General features: G+C 37.1%; 1 protein-coding gene and 1 non-coding gene across 2 annotated transcripts in view; one reads left to right on the plus strand and one right to left on the minus strand.

Moving 5' to 3' along the window:
- CNTN4 (contactin 4) overlaps positions 1–12276 on the minus strand; it is an 831113-nt gene that overhangs the window by 613911 nt on the left and 204926 nt on the right. The gene's annotated exons all lie outside the window — the stretch shown is intronic.
- On the plus strand, positions 9057–9175 carry LOC143658188 (U5 spliceosomal RNA). The gene has a single exon (XR_013163190.1). It is a non-coding gene; the product is annotated as a U5 spliceosomal RNA (small nuclear RNA).

Below are 12276 nucleotides of genomic sequence, written 5' to 3' on the forward strand. Positions count from 1 at the left end.
TCTGTGGTATTTTGTTATGGCCACCCTAGAAAGATGGGATAGGAACCTCCATTTTGTCCTCTGATCCAAAACAATTTCACTGATTCCATTTGAACACGGAGCTTATACTTTGTGAGTTATTAAAACTCAATTAATGAAACCTTGAGTCACATTTGGCTCCTTAGTTCTCTTTTGTCAACTGGTAAGAACCTGTGCAGGAGGTGGGGTTTAACTGATAGGACCTTCACACCTTCAAGGAATCCCACTGCAAAATTACCATGTTAAATCTGTTACCAAACTATTATTCTATTTTAAATCTGTTAGCAAACTATTATTCTATTGTACAATATCAAACATTAATGTAAAGGCCAAAACTTAAAAAAAAAACACACATCTACACAAACACGTCTTTTCCATCCCCCATTTCTCCCCTTATACTTGACTGGTACGTTGACATTTGAAAAAATAAATGTTTTTGATTATAGAGGTAATGTCTGGAGACAAATTCCATTTTTCTAACTTATATATTCAGAACTCGGGTCTGGGTACATGGGTGGTTCAGTGGCAGAATGCTCACCTTTCGTGCAGGAGATCTGGGTTCAATTCCTGGACCATGCAGCACCGCATCTCCCCCGCACCCCCCCCCCCCCAAAAAGAACTTGGGTGTTTTCCTTGTTCTTTTTTTCTTCTTCTTCTCCTACATTCTACTCTCTATCATCAGGTCTCAGATACTAGTTTCCAGTTTTTATCCCTCTACTTCAATGAGCTGGGCTCGTTGTTTGTCCTTAGTGCAGGATCATTCTCTATTCGCTGTGCCTTTTAGATTGAGTTGTCTGTTCTCAGTTGTTGAAACTATGTTTCAAATAATGATCCTGAAAATGGTAATGTTCATTGTGCTGGTTTGAATCTGTGGTGGACCCCAGAAAAGCCATGTCCCTTAATTTTCATTCATATTGCTGGCTGGGAGCTTTTTCATTGTTCCCATGGAGATGTGATCCACCCAATTGGGGATGGTAACTATTGAGTGGATGGCTTCCATGGAGCAGGACTCCACCATTCCAGGTTGGTCTTGATTAGTTTACTGGAATCCTTTAAAAGAGAAAGTATTTTGGAGAGAGTGACGAGAGCTGCGAGAGAGCCAGGAGAACTATGAAAGCCCAGGTAGCCAGAGGTTTTTGGAGATGACGAAGGAAAACACCCCTGGGGGAGCTTCATGAAACAAGAAGCCTGGAGAACAAGCTAGCAAACTTCACCAAGTTCACCATGTGCTTTTCCAGTTGAGAGAGGAATCCTGAGCTTCATCAGCTTTTCTTGAGTTAAGGTAACCTCTTCTTAGTGCCTTAATTTGGACTTTTTAAAATAAACTTTCTTTAATTGGGACATTTTCAGTCTTAGAACTGTAAACTAGAAACTTAATAAATTCCCCTTTTTAAAAGCTACTCCATTTCTGGTACATTGAATTCTGGTAGCTACCAAACTAGAACAACTGTCTATATTATATTTTCCCTCTTTGAAACCTGAAAATTACCACCACCACCCCCAAAACATGACCCAATTCAGGAAAAATTGTAAATGCTCTAGGTTCTCCTTAGCTCCCAGAGTCACCCTTTGACCAGAGATTTAGAGAGTTATTTAGGTTAATATGTGTTCTCTTAAAACTGTGACTTTTGGTTTGGCAGTGGACAATCAAAAAAAAGAAAAAAACAAGCCAACAAAACAGGAACATGGGGTTATGATGGAAATTTAGTGTGAAAGCATCTGGAGATAGGAATGCACCCTTGCACAGATTTATGATATTTATGATTAAAATAGCACCTCCTATTTATATGTACTTCCCTATTCACATAATGCTTTCATATACATTCTCTTGCATTCAGCACACCAAACATAAATTAGATTTGATCATTCTTAGTTAACAGGTTAGCACATCTGAGCTGCTGGAGAACCAGAGCAGACTGAACAGAGGATATAACATATTCTCGTCAAAGTTGATACTCAGTATTCTTGAATGGCTGTGATACAGCGAGCAGAACTATGGGCAAACAGAGATGTGTGTGTCGTCTCCCAGCTCCATGAGACTCTGGGAGGGGAAAGACAGTCAATTACGGGGCTCAGACACATGAACTTATCTGGTCAGCCCTACCAAATCCTTCAGAAACCTTTTTGGCATTTAGTTTGGATCCTGGGGAGAGAAGGGGTTATTCTCAAGTTCTTTTGAGTTGGGTTTGTAGCTGAGAAACACTAGGAATGCATGTAAGTCCTTATCACTCCGTTAGTAAGATCAGTGTCCCAGGGATGCTCCTTTTCCCGTCCACCTGTATACCCATTTGTGTTCCTGCTCTTGAAAGACGCATACACTTGCCATTCTAACTCAACACTCTGGTTCACGGCTGTTCTCTAGTTACCCAATTTCTGATTAACGATGTTTCTGATAGAACATTAGATTATTTGCCTTGGACTTGTGAACAACTCCTTGTATGTGCCTCTGAGCTTCTATCTCACCATCTGGAATAACTGCCTGCTCTGAGCCTGGCTGTGCTCACCTCATCCTAGGGGTACCCCAGGGTCATCTGATTATCTTACTCTGTTCAACGCCCTCGATTCCAGGGGGGAAAACTCCACCTACATTTTCATGCAAAAGTTCTTCCAGGGATTTATCTTGGAGGAAGAACATCACAATGGTTATGGGCATTTGCTTTTATATCTGACAAGTCTGGGTCCAAGTTCTGAGTCTACCGCTTATGAGCCGAGTATCCTTCAGCAAGCTGCCTATCTATATGCCAAGCCTTAAAATCAGATTAATAGCATTTATACTTAACTGGGATCTTGAGGGATTGAAAGGGATAATACACGCAAAGTACTTATGACAGTACCTGAGATATAATAAGTGCTCGGTAAATTTATTCAAAATATTTATTGACTATAGAGATACTGAGTATAGTGAAATTATCTCCCCTATATTCTCCTAGGTCTTGTTATAAAGATAAATGAAGCAAGGCATTTGTTCTCGTGGATCTAACATTATAATAGCAGAGGATAGACAACAAACAAGCAAATAATAGAATATATAATACAAATATAGGCAGACTATATTTAAATATTAGAAGTTAATTATAAACACTAAGTTTTAGTCTATTTGAGGAGTTATTACTTCTGCCATACCGAGGTAGACTTAACGAATGAAAGAAAAATATTGATAATATCTTGATTACACCACTAGAATCTTAAAGACATCAGATGATCAGAATGTACCAAAATTCAGGATTGGCAAACAATATTTCAACTCATCAGGTATGTACTGAGAATGTAATATGTTCAGGGCACTATGCTTAGGATCCTAGAATATGGGAAGGTAGGGTATTGAGGCAACATACACCTACGAACAACAACTAAAAAGGAAATAAAAGTGAAATAGATACACATATAATGTGTTGACTGGAAAGCAAACAAGCAAGAGGCATGCTTGTAGAGGCAATTATGTAAGGATTATAAATTGTCAGGCATATGCATCATTAATAAATTTTTTTTTGAACTGAAAAGACTAGTGAGATGAAGATACTTGTGTCTTGGGTCACATGAGCAAAGTTGAGAAATTTGGGCTTCATTTGGTAGCTAATGGAGAATCAAAGACAGCCCATGTTATAGAAAGACCTTGAAATGGGAAATAAACTTTAGGAGAAAGAGACTGAACCCTAAGAAAACAATTAGAAGGTGATGAAAACAGTCCAGGAGATAAATTATGGGAGCCTAAACCCAGATAATGGCAGTAGTGGTGCAGAAAAGAGAATGAATTGAAGAGACAGAGATCTTGCAAACTTTTTCTTAGAAATTAAAGGGTTTTCAAGTCATTGGAAAGTGAACAACAAAGTGATTTAACTTTTGCAAAACACATAGAGGCTGCAATAAACTTAAATTCAGAATAGCATAAGATCATTATTTTTAGAAGCAATTTAAGTGTATGACATCCTTACAAATATGTGGATGTATAACACCACACATTCCTCTAAACATACACTCATAAAACACACACATAGATGCACACACAAACACAAGTAAAGAACAAAGAGCAAATATATAAATCATCAATGTTTTGTGAAAATTATTATTCTGTTACAGAAAGATATATGGCTTTCACCACAGTACTTCAATTCTCCTCTTCTCCTGAATAATAGGTGCATAGTATCCACACACAGAGACAGCAGTGTTTTTTCAGTGGTTTAATTTCTGTGAAGTGCCAGCTACCCATGTGTTGTTTCATAAAGCTGTAAAATGTTCTTTACGTGCTACTGTCTCTTCCAGATAAAATTACATTTATAATATATTAGAAATTGGCCATGACTCTGCTTGAGATAAAAATATCATTAACACATGCCATCATTTAATTGCACCTGTCATTATTTTTAAGGTCTTCTGAATGGCCTTATAAATGAAACACCAGCAGTAGCTTCCTCATATTGTAACTATATGTGCCAGTTTGAAAGGATGTATGTACCTTAGAAAAGCCATGTTTTAATCCTAATCCCATTTTGTAAAGGCAGCCATTTCTTCTAATCTCCATTCAGTACTGTATGTTTGAAATTTTAATTAGATTATCTCCCTGGAGATACGACTCAATCAAGAGTGGTTGTTAAACAGGTTTAGGTGGAGGCATGTCTCCACTCACTCTAGGTGGGTCATGATATTTTTACTGGAATCCTATAAAAGAGGAAATTTTGGAGAAAGTGGGAGATTTGGAGAGAGCAGAGAAGAACGACAGAGCCACAAGAAAGCCACAATAGAGAATGCCAAAGAACCAGAAGCAGAGAGTCCACCAGCCAGCAACTTACGGAGATGAAAAAGGAAAATGCCTCCCAGGGAGCTGGAGAGGAAGCTAGCAGATGACGCCAAGTGCCCCTTCCAGCCAAGAGAGAAACCCTGACCGTGTTTGCCATGTGCCTTTCCAGATGACAAGAAACTCTGAACTTCATCGGCCTTCTTGAATCAAGGTATCTTTCCTTTGATGCCTTAGATTGGACATTTCTATAGACTCGTTTTAATTGGGACATTTTCATGGCCTAAAAACTGTTAACTTGCAACTTATTAAATTCCCCCTTTTAAAAAGCCATTCCATTTCTGGTACATTGCATTCCAGCAGCTAGCAAACTAGAACATTATGCATTAATGCTCATGTGGCAGAAAACCCACTAGTTTGTTTAAATATTAAAAAAAGACTCTGGAGCTAGACCACCTATATTTGAATGCTGGTTTTATCTTCTACTGAACTAGATATCTTGGGCAAGTTACTTAAACCCTTTTCCTAAATTTTATCTTTTTTCAGAGGTGCTATGACAATTGTATATATGAAAAATATATATCTAGGATGTAAATTTTATTTAAATATATACATATTATGTGTTTAAATATATATATAGAGAGAGCAGTGCCTCTTACACAGTATGTGCTAAATCATTATTTCTACTACTGTTTTCAATATTTCATTATTTTAAACTATTTTATTATTACTACAATTTTTCTCTGTGATCTTTTGCAAGTCTAAGATAATATGGTAATCATTTTCCATTAAAAAAAAGAGAAATACATCGAGACTTGAGGTTTGTTGGTTCCTTTTACCAACGATTTTTTCTAGGTTCACTTGGGAAAGGCTGGGTGACAATTACATTGGCAATAGTTAGCATAGTATGGGCTAGAAATACAGTGTCTCTGCCTTTCAGAGACATACAGCTCAGAAGAAAAAAGGCCTGAGGACAAAGGACAAATAGCTGTAATAAAGGAGAATGTAATAATAAACAATGGTACAAGCAGAGTGATATAAAATACGAAGTGAAGGGGCTTACTCAGCCTCATACTTTTGGTGGTGATAAAGGGAATGGGTTCTGAAATCATGTGGAACTGGTCTAAATCTCAAATCTACATCTTGTTATATATATGTCCCTATGTACCTCCTCTGAACCCTGGCTCTGTAGTAGTGTAGTACTTAATGGAAGTCAAGACTGCCAGCAGATCCATTATTCAACAGCAGCAGCACTTGGGCATGTTCCTTAAAATCTTAGTGTTTATTTCCTTCATTTGTAAAATGGTGCTAACATCACCTACTGCACTGGGCTCTGAGGATTTGGCAAGCAAATAGAAGTAAAGATACTTACAACCATAATTAGCACATAATAAAAACTCAAATGCACCTTAGTGTGATTGACGATAAAATGGACTCATCCTGTCCTGGAGTTTGACTGGAGCTCCCAAATTAAAAATAACAAAAATAAATCTCTACACTCTGAAGTCAGGTGCTAAATCATTCTTGAAAGATTGGCCAATGAGGAAGCCCAAAACAGGTGCTGCCTCTATTGGTCACATTGCTTAGAAAGGCTTTTCTGTGGATTTCTTCATGGAAAATCTGCATTTATACTCTCATCCCTCCCTGTGCCATGGGTAGAAGGAGTGCTCACCCTACTTGCGATGTGTGATGGTGAATTTCACATGTCAGCTTGGCTAGGTTACAGTGCTCAGCTGTTTGGTCAAGAACTGGACTGCTCATTACTGTACAAAGGAGGTATCCTCAGCAATGCGAGGAGCATCCTCATCCAGCCACTGGGGACCTTACAAGCCAGGCCTGAGGATTTCAGTGGTTAGAAGCAGAATTTTCCGCCTCAACTTCATCATTGGCTTATGCCAGAATTTCTAGTTAGCAGCTTTCCCTGGGAAATTCAGACTCAGCTTTCAGCACCACCATTATCAGCATCCCCAGCTTGCAGCCTGCTGTACAGTTTGGACTTGCAAGCCCCAAGGTTATGTAAGTCAATGCCTTACAATAAATCTCTTGGTGTGCATGTGTGTGTGTGCGTGTGCATGTTGAGGAAAACCTAACATCCCACCTTAAGCCAAATGAAGGAGACTTGCTAAGTGCTTATGTGTGAGATTCAGAGTCTGAAAGCCTGAATTGAAATCCCAGCCCAATCAGTTGCTTACTTTGTGACTAAGTCATTTACTTCTCTAGGCCTCAAGTTCTTATCATGAAACAGGTTGAAACAGCAGGATTGCCGTTTGCATTGTTCTTCCTCTGAATATCCCTTGCTTATCTAATATACACAAGTTTACTAACCATAACCCTCACAAAAAAAGGGAATTAGAGAAATAGAGAGAAATATTATATTTGTTTCATTAGGCCAGTAGATCAGATTTAACTTGACTCTTTCCCAGAGTCTCAGATAAGAGTTAACTCAACCTATTTTTGCCCCTCAAGACAAATTTTAATACTGCGATTTTCAGACAAAAAAAAGATGAGGGCTCAATCCACAAGATGCTGATAGCATGAAGGAAAACACATGCTGCTGTGACTCATGTAATATCAAACCTAAGTAAATTCAGTATGTTTATTTATAGCAGGAGGTGTTTTACACTCAGAGAGACAGGCTCCAAATCAGATTCTAAATTGATTTTGAGGAGTATGGGTGAAAGTATGAATGAGCTGGAAGATAATATATTGGAAGATGAGGGTTTACTGAACTTGAGTGAAAGAAATCAGGGGGAAAATGAGAAAATAATTGGTATGAAAAAAACCGGTCCTTTAAGAAAGATGTCATTTAAATGGGACAGTGAAAAACTCCCTAAAGCTCTGGAGGCTATGGAGAGAAAATAAGATTCTGCATTCAACTCACATTAACATCACATTTGTTTATCTTTGCACAGGACAAACATTGCACGGCTTGTTTTAACATATGTATAGCAGTCTGATTTGGTACACTAATCAAAACAGGTGAAACACAAGTAAAGAAAGACTTTTCACTGATAAAATGTCTCTCTCTTCCCTAGCTAATGGGCCCTTCTTAACTCCAGTCTCTCCAGGGCCACAGGGTATTTGAGATTTATATATAAGCAGAGTTAGAAAATTAGGTAATTATAGACTTAAGAACCTAACCAAGATCAGAATAGGAGATATAATTTTCACTCATTCATCCATCCCTCCAGTCCTTGAACTGCTGAGTTTCTCCTACACAACAGGGTCTCTGCTGGGTGATTATTAAAGTTAGAAAGAAGATAGGGTAAGAGTCACTGCCCTCAAGGATCTTACAACTCAGGCAAGGGAGACACGTGCACACAATCTGGTTTAACCCAAGTTTCTGTACAAAGCCTTAAGCTGATGTTTGGGTCATCCCTGAGTATGAGCAGAGGAGGAAGTATTGGAGAAGAAGGGTTTGGGAAATTCTGGGTAAATATGCTGCCTGACAAATACGTGTAGTAGGAAGAAAGGTTTTAGTATTATGACCAACAGTATCAGGTAAGAATGGTTAAATATTAGAGTCAAACAAAAAATTTGCTAACGAGAATTACTCGATTTCTATTCTTTAAAGAATCTATCAATATCAATGGTAACGTCCAAGTCTTTCTTTGGGCTTATATTTGGAAGTTTCTGCTTAATTTTCAGAGATATCCAAGCAAAGTAAATAGAATTATACAGTCATCAGAGAATATCTATTTAGCTATGTATAAGAAAAAATTTCAGGCATAAAGCATTGATTTCTTCTGACAAAAGTAGCCTAGAGATTTACACTTTTTAAAAGAGGACTGTTTAGGTAACATTTGTGTTTTGTTGCACAGCCATATTTTAATTCTGAGCATATTATATGACCTGTTGACCTGATATATTATACAATCTACTCCCCCTTCTTCCTTATCAATTCACACTTAACATTCTTGGATTTTTGAAATCTAAATTTAGTATCTTTAAATCATATCTATTTCTACATTACTTCAGATGGGCCAGTTAAACATTTCTTAGATGTTAAAAATAAGTTCCATTTTTCATCTGTTTCCCAAGTACAGACAGTCATGACAGAGATTTTTTAAAAAATGTTACTTCTTATAACATCATGATCTCACCTCCATTTTCCAGATTTATCAAGAATGCAAATGACTGTCATCTCTATACCACCAGACTGTAGCACCTGCACGTGGTATGACCCAGTTAGAGAGGAATTCCAAGGATGTCCAGATTCTTCTCTGCCATGCAGAGAGACCTTGATCAACACATATCCTGACCAGGTCCTCTTGAAGGGAGATTTATCAAGATATGATTTTCTAATATACTCTAGTTTCTCTTCAAATCGTATAAATCTTTCACCTTTTACTAAAGATTTCCGTGGAGAGAAATGGTTGTGAGTTACTACTCAATTTTTTTGAAGGCCTTGGTTTTTACCAAGGCCCCATGTATGGGTTAAAAAATAACAGTGATTGTATTTAAGATCCCTTGGGGTTACTTGCAGTGAGAGCTGTTGTGGACTTTCTCTGCTAAAAACCATCAAGTCAATAAAATAAACAACATAGATATGTAAAAAAAAAGATACGATTTTCTATCTATTCCATCCTATTATTTTATAAGAATTGATGCCTGATTCTCTGACCTCCGGGCTGAAGAATCTGGCTTAGTATTAAGATTAGTTATCAAATGGCATCTTAATTTGCCAGAACTGCTAGCACCAGAGACTAGCTGGCTTACGCTACAGAAATGTATTGTCACACAGGTTTGAAGTCTGTAAATCCAAAATAAAGGTGTTAGCAGGACCATCCTTCTCCAGACTCTAGTTCTGGGGGAGGCTTCTCAGCAACCCATAACTCAGTCCTGCCTCCATCACATGGCCGTCTTTCTTCCTGTCTGTTTGCTACCACAGTGTCAAAAATTATGCTTATAAAAACTCTAGTTATGATGGAGTAAGGCCCACGCTGATTCTGTTTGGCCTCGCCTTCAATAATAACATCCTCAAAGATCCTGTTTACAAAAGAGTTCACATATGTGGGATCATAAATTAGGGTCTAAACATGTCTTTGTGGGGGACACAATTCAATCCATAACTGATGGACATACAAGCAGGTGTGTATGGACACTAAATCATGTTTAAGCTGTCACACCAATCAGATTTTGACCTAGCAAAATCAGGGAAAGTTCTTCATACTCAAAGCATGGGAGCTAGGAGATTTGAATTATTCTAGACGTAATAGATTTTAAACTTAGTTTTATCAGGGGAGACAAATGTAATGCCAATTAGCAATATATTTAATTCTGATGTTAAAAATGCAAAACAAAGGAAACTTTTCAATTGAATCAGTTAAGTAAATGAGTGACAAGGTTTTGTCCTCAATTGAGGACTGTGTCTGTCATATGAGGACAAGGTCTTCAATTACCATTGCAACCTCAAATCCTAGTACTACATAAATATTGGGTATGCGAGTGTATGGCTAGATGGATGGTCTCTCAAATGAACTAATGTCCCACAAAACCATACCATGAAGAAAGATAAATGGCTCTATAGTAGAATAAAATAAGGTGACTGGTGCCACCCTGGAAGAGTTTAAAAAAGGTTTCTTGAGTAAATGACAATATCAAACTTAATCATACATTTATTTATCACACTAAATTAATATGATCATTCATTTTCTTAAACCTAGAAGGAAATAAGATAAACAACAAATGAATCAACTTACAACCAAACTAAATTGGCTAATAAGATTAAAAGTGGCTGCTTAACTAAATGAATAACAAGAAATGCATCAATGTGGGACACCTTCCAAGATGATTAGCTGCTCCTTTGTATCTCTCCTACAGGCATGCTGGGAAGGTCGCTGGTCTGTAGGCAGAGGACAGGTCCAAGGACAGTCCTCCAGGAGATCAGACACCCAGCCTTAGGGAGATGGCTAGGCAAGCATTGAAACGCACATTTAAACTCAAGCTCAGAGTTTTACAACTGAAATTACTTTAGAATGATCTTAAACTGGCAGAAATATTCCTTCTTATTGCAGTACCCTAACTTCTGATGCTTTGTATAGAAACTCAATTATGACTGTAAAAGAGGCTGCTAGACCCTTAAGAAACATTGCTAAGATGCTACTAAAAGGACAATCACCCTGTGGCTAATAGGATACTAACAGAAAAGGATGTTGGGCAAGTGTGAGAAAAGAATGGAAGGAAACTCATGACCTGCAGAAATTTGGTGGTCTTGCCTGGCAAATGAGACTATAACATTAATATCCTTCACATTTTACACTCAGTGCTAGATGGGTCAGCAGGAGCCCGAATGGAACCAACTACACTCAATTACACTGCAGAAGTGCTAAAGGAAACTCTTCCCCGTAATGCTTCTCCTGGGCTTCCTTGTCAGCCATCCCTTTCATACATGACTCTCTTAAGTAAATTACTTTCCATAAATAAATTACTACTGTTATATAAATTACTCCTCTCAAGTAAATTATTGAAAACAGCCAAAAGGCTTTCCCCACTTTAGAACATATTTCTTCAGCATTAAAGAAATAGGTAAATTTCCTCAACCATTTCAAAAACATTTGCCCATTTAGGATTTAGGATTCACAACAGTCACACCTAGAGGTAAACTTCTGAATCTTATTTAACACAGAAAGTAACAGATATATAACTACATGTCACCATTTCAACCAGCCAAGTGCTAGATCCATGTAATAGAATGAAACTAACCAAGTTGAAAATTACCAAGTCTTACATTATAATACATACCCTTTTATTTTTGGACTAATTCACACAGCCTCTGAAAACCTGATTGATATATGGTGGGAAAAGTAAATGGCAAGATTATGGTAATTCAATATTTAAGGCATGCAGATAAAAGAAATACAGAACAAACATAACAAAACAGCCTTGCAATTCTGTTTCCATTAAAAAAAAAGTCTTGAAATTCAGTGGGATGCTTTGCAGGTATCAAGATAGTTCTCAATATTAGCTAGGGCCTGGATTTTCTCCATCTCATACTTAGAAACAATCCATATTATCTCGGGTTGTATCTGCTTAAATCTTTATGGTCTACAAGTTATTGGGCTTTTTGCTTTGTTGTTAGTTTTTTTGTAGTTTCCAAACAATTGTAAAAAGTCAATTACCACATGAGTTCCATACTGGATACTGAGTTAGATGTTAAAAAAAAAAAAAAAAAAGGTATATTTGAGACAGGAGACCAAGATAAAATGGAAACAAGTGATCAAGAATGACACAGAAACTGCATATTTTCAAAGTTGCAGAAAGATCTGATTTAAGGATACTTTAAATCCTTATTTTATAAAGCTTATTTCAACATGTATTTTCATTATAAATAGGTTTTTATTTCCATACTTTAGTAAATCCCCTGCTATTTATTTAAATAGCATATTCAAATATGAATTTACAGAATATTAGTTAATGAAAAGAGGAGAAAAGTAAGAGATGAGATTGCAAAAGTAATAAATAGGTAAGAGCCAATTCCAAATGAAGGTTAAACAGAAATGAAAATAAAGCATTTTTAAAAGATT

Source organism: Tamandua tetradactyla, chromosome 15, assembly GCF_023851605.1.
Source record: "Tamandua tetradactyla isolate mTamTet1 chromosome 15, mTamTet1.pri, whole genome shotgun sequence".
NCBI classification, from domain to species: domain Eukaryota; kingdom Metazoa; phylum Chordata; class Mammalia; order Pilosa; family Myrmecophagidae; genus Tamandua; species Tamandua tetradactyla.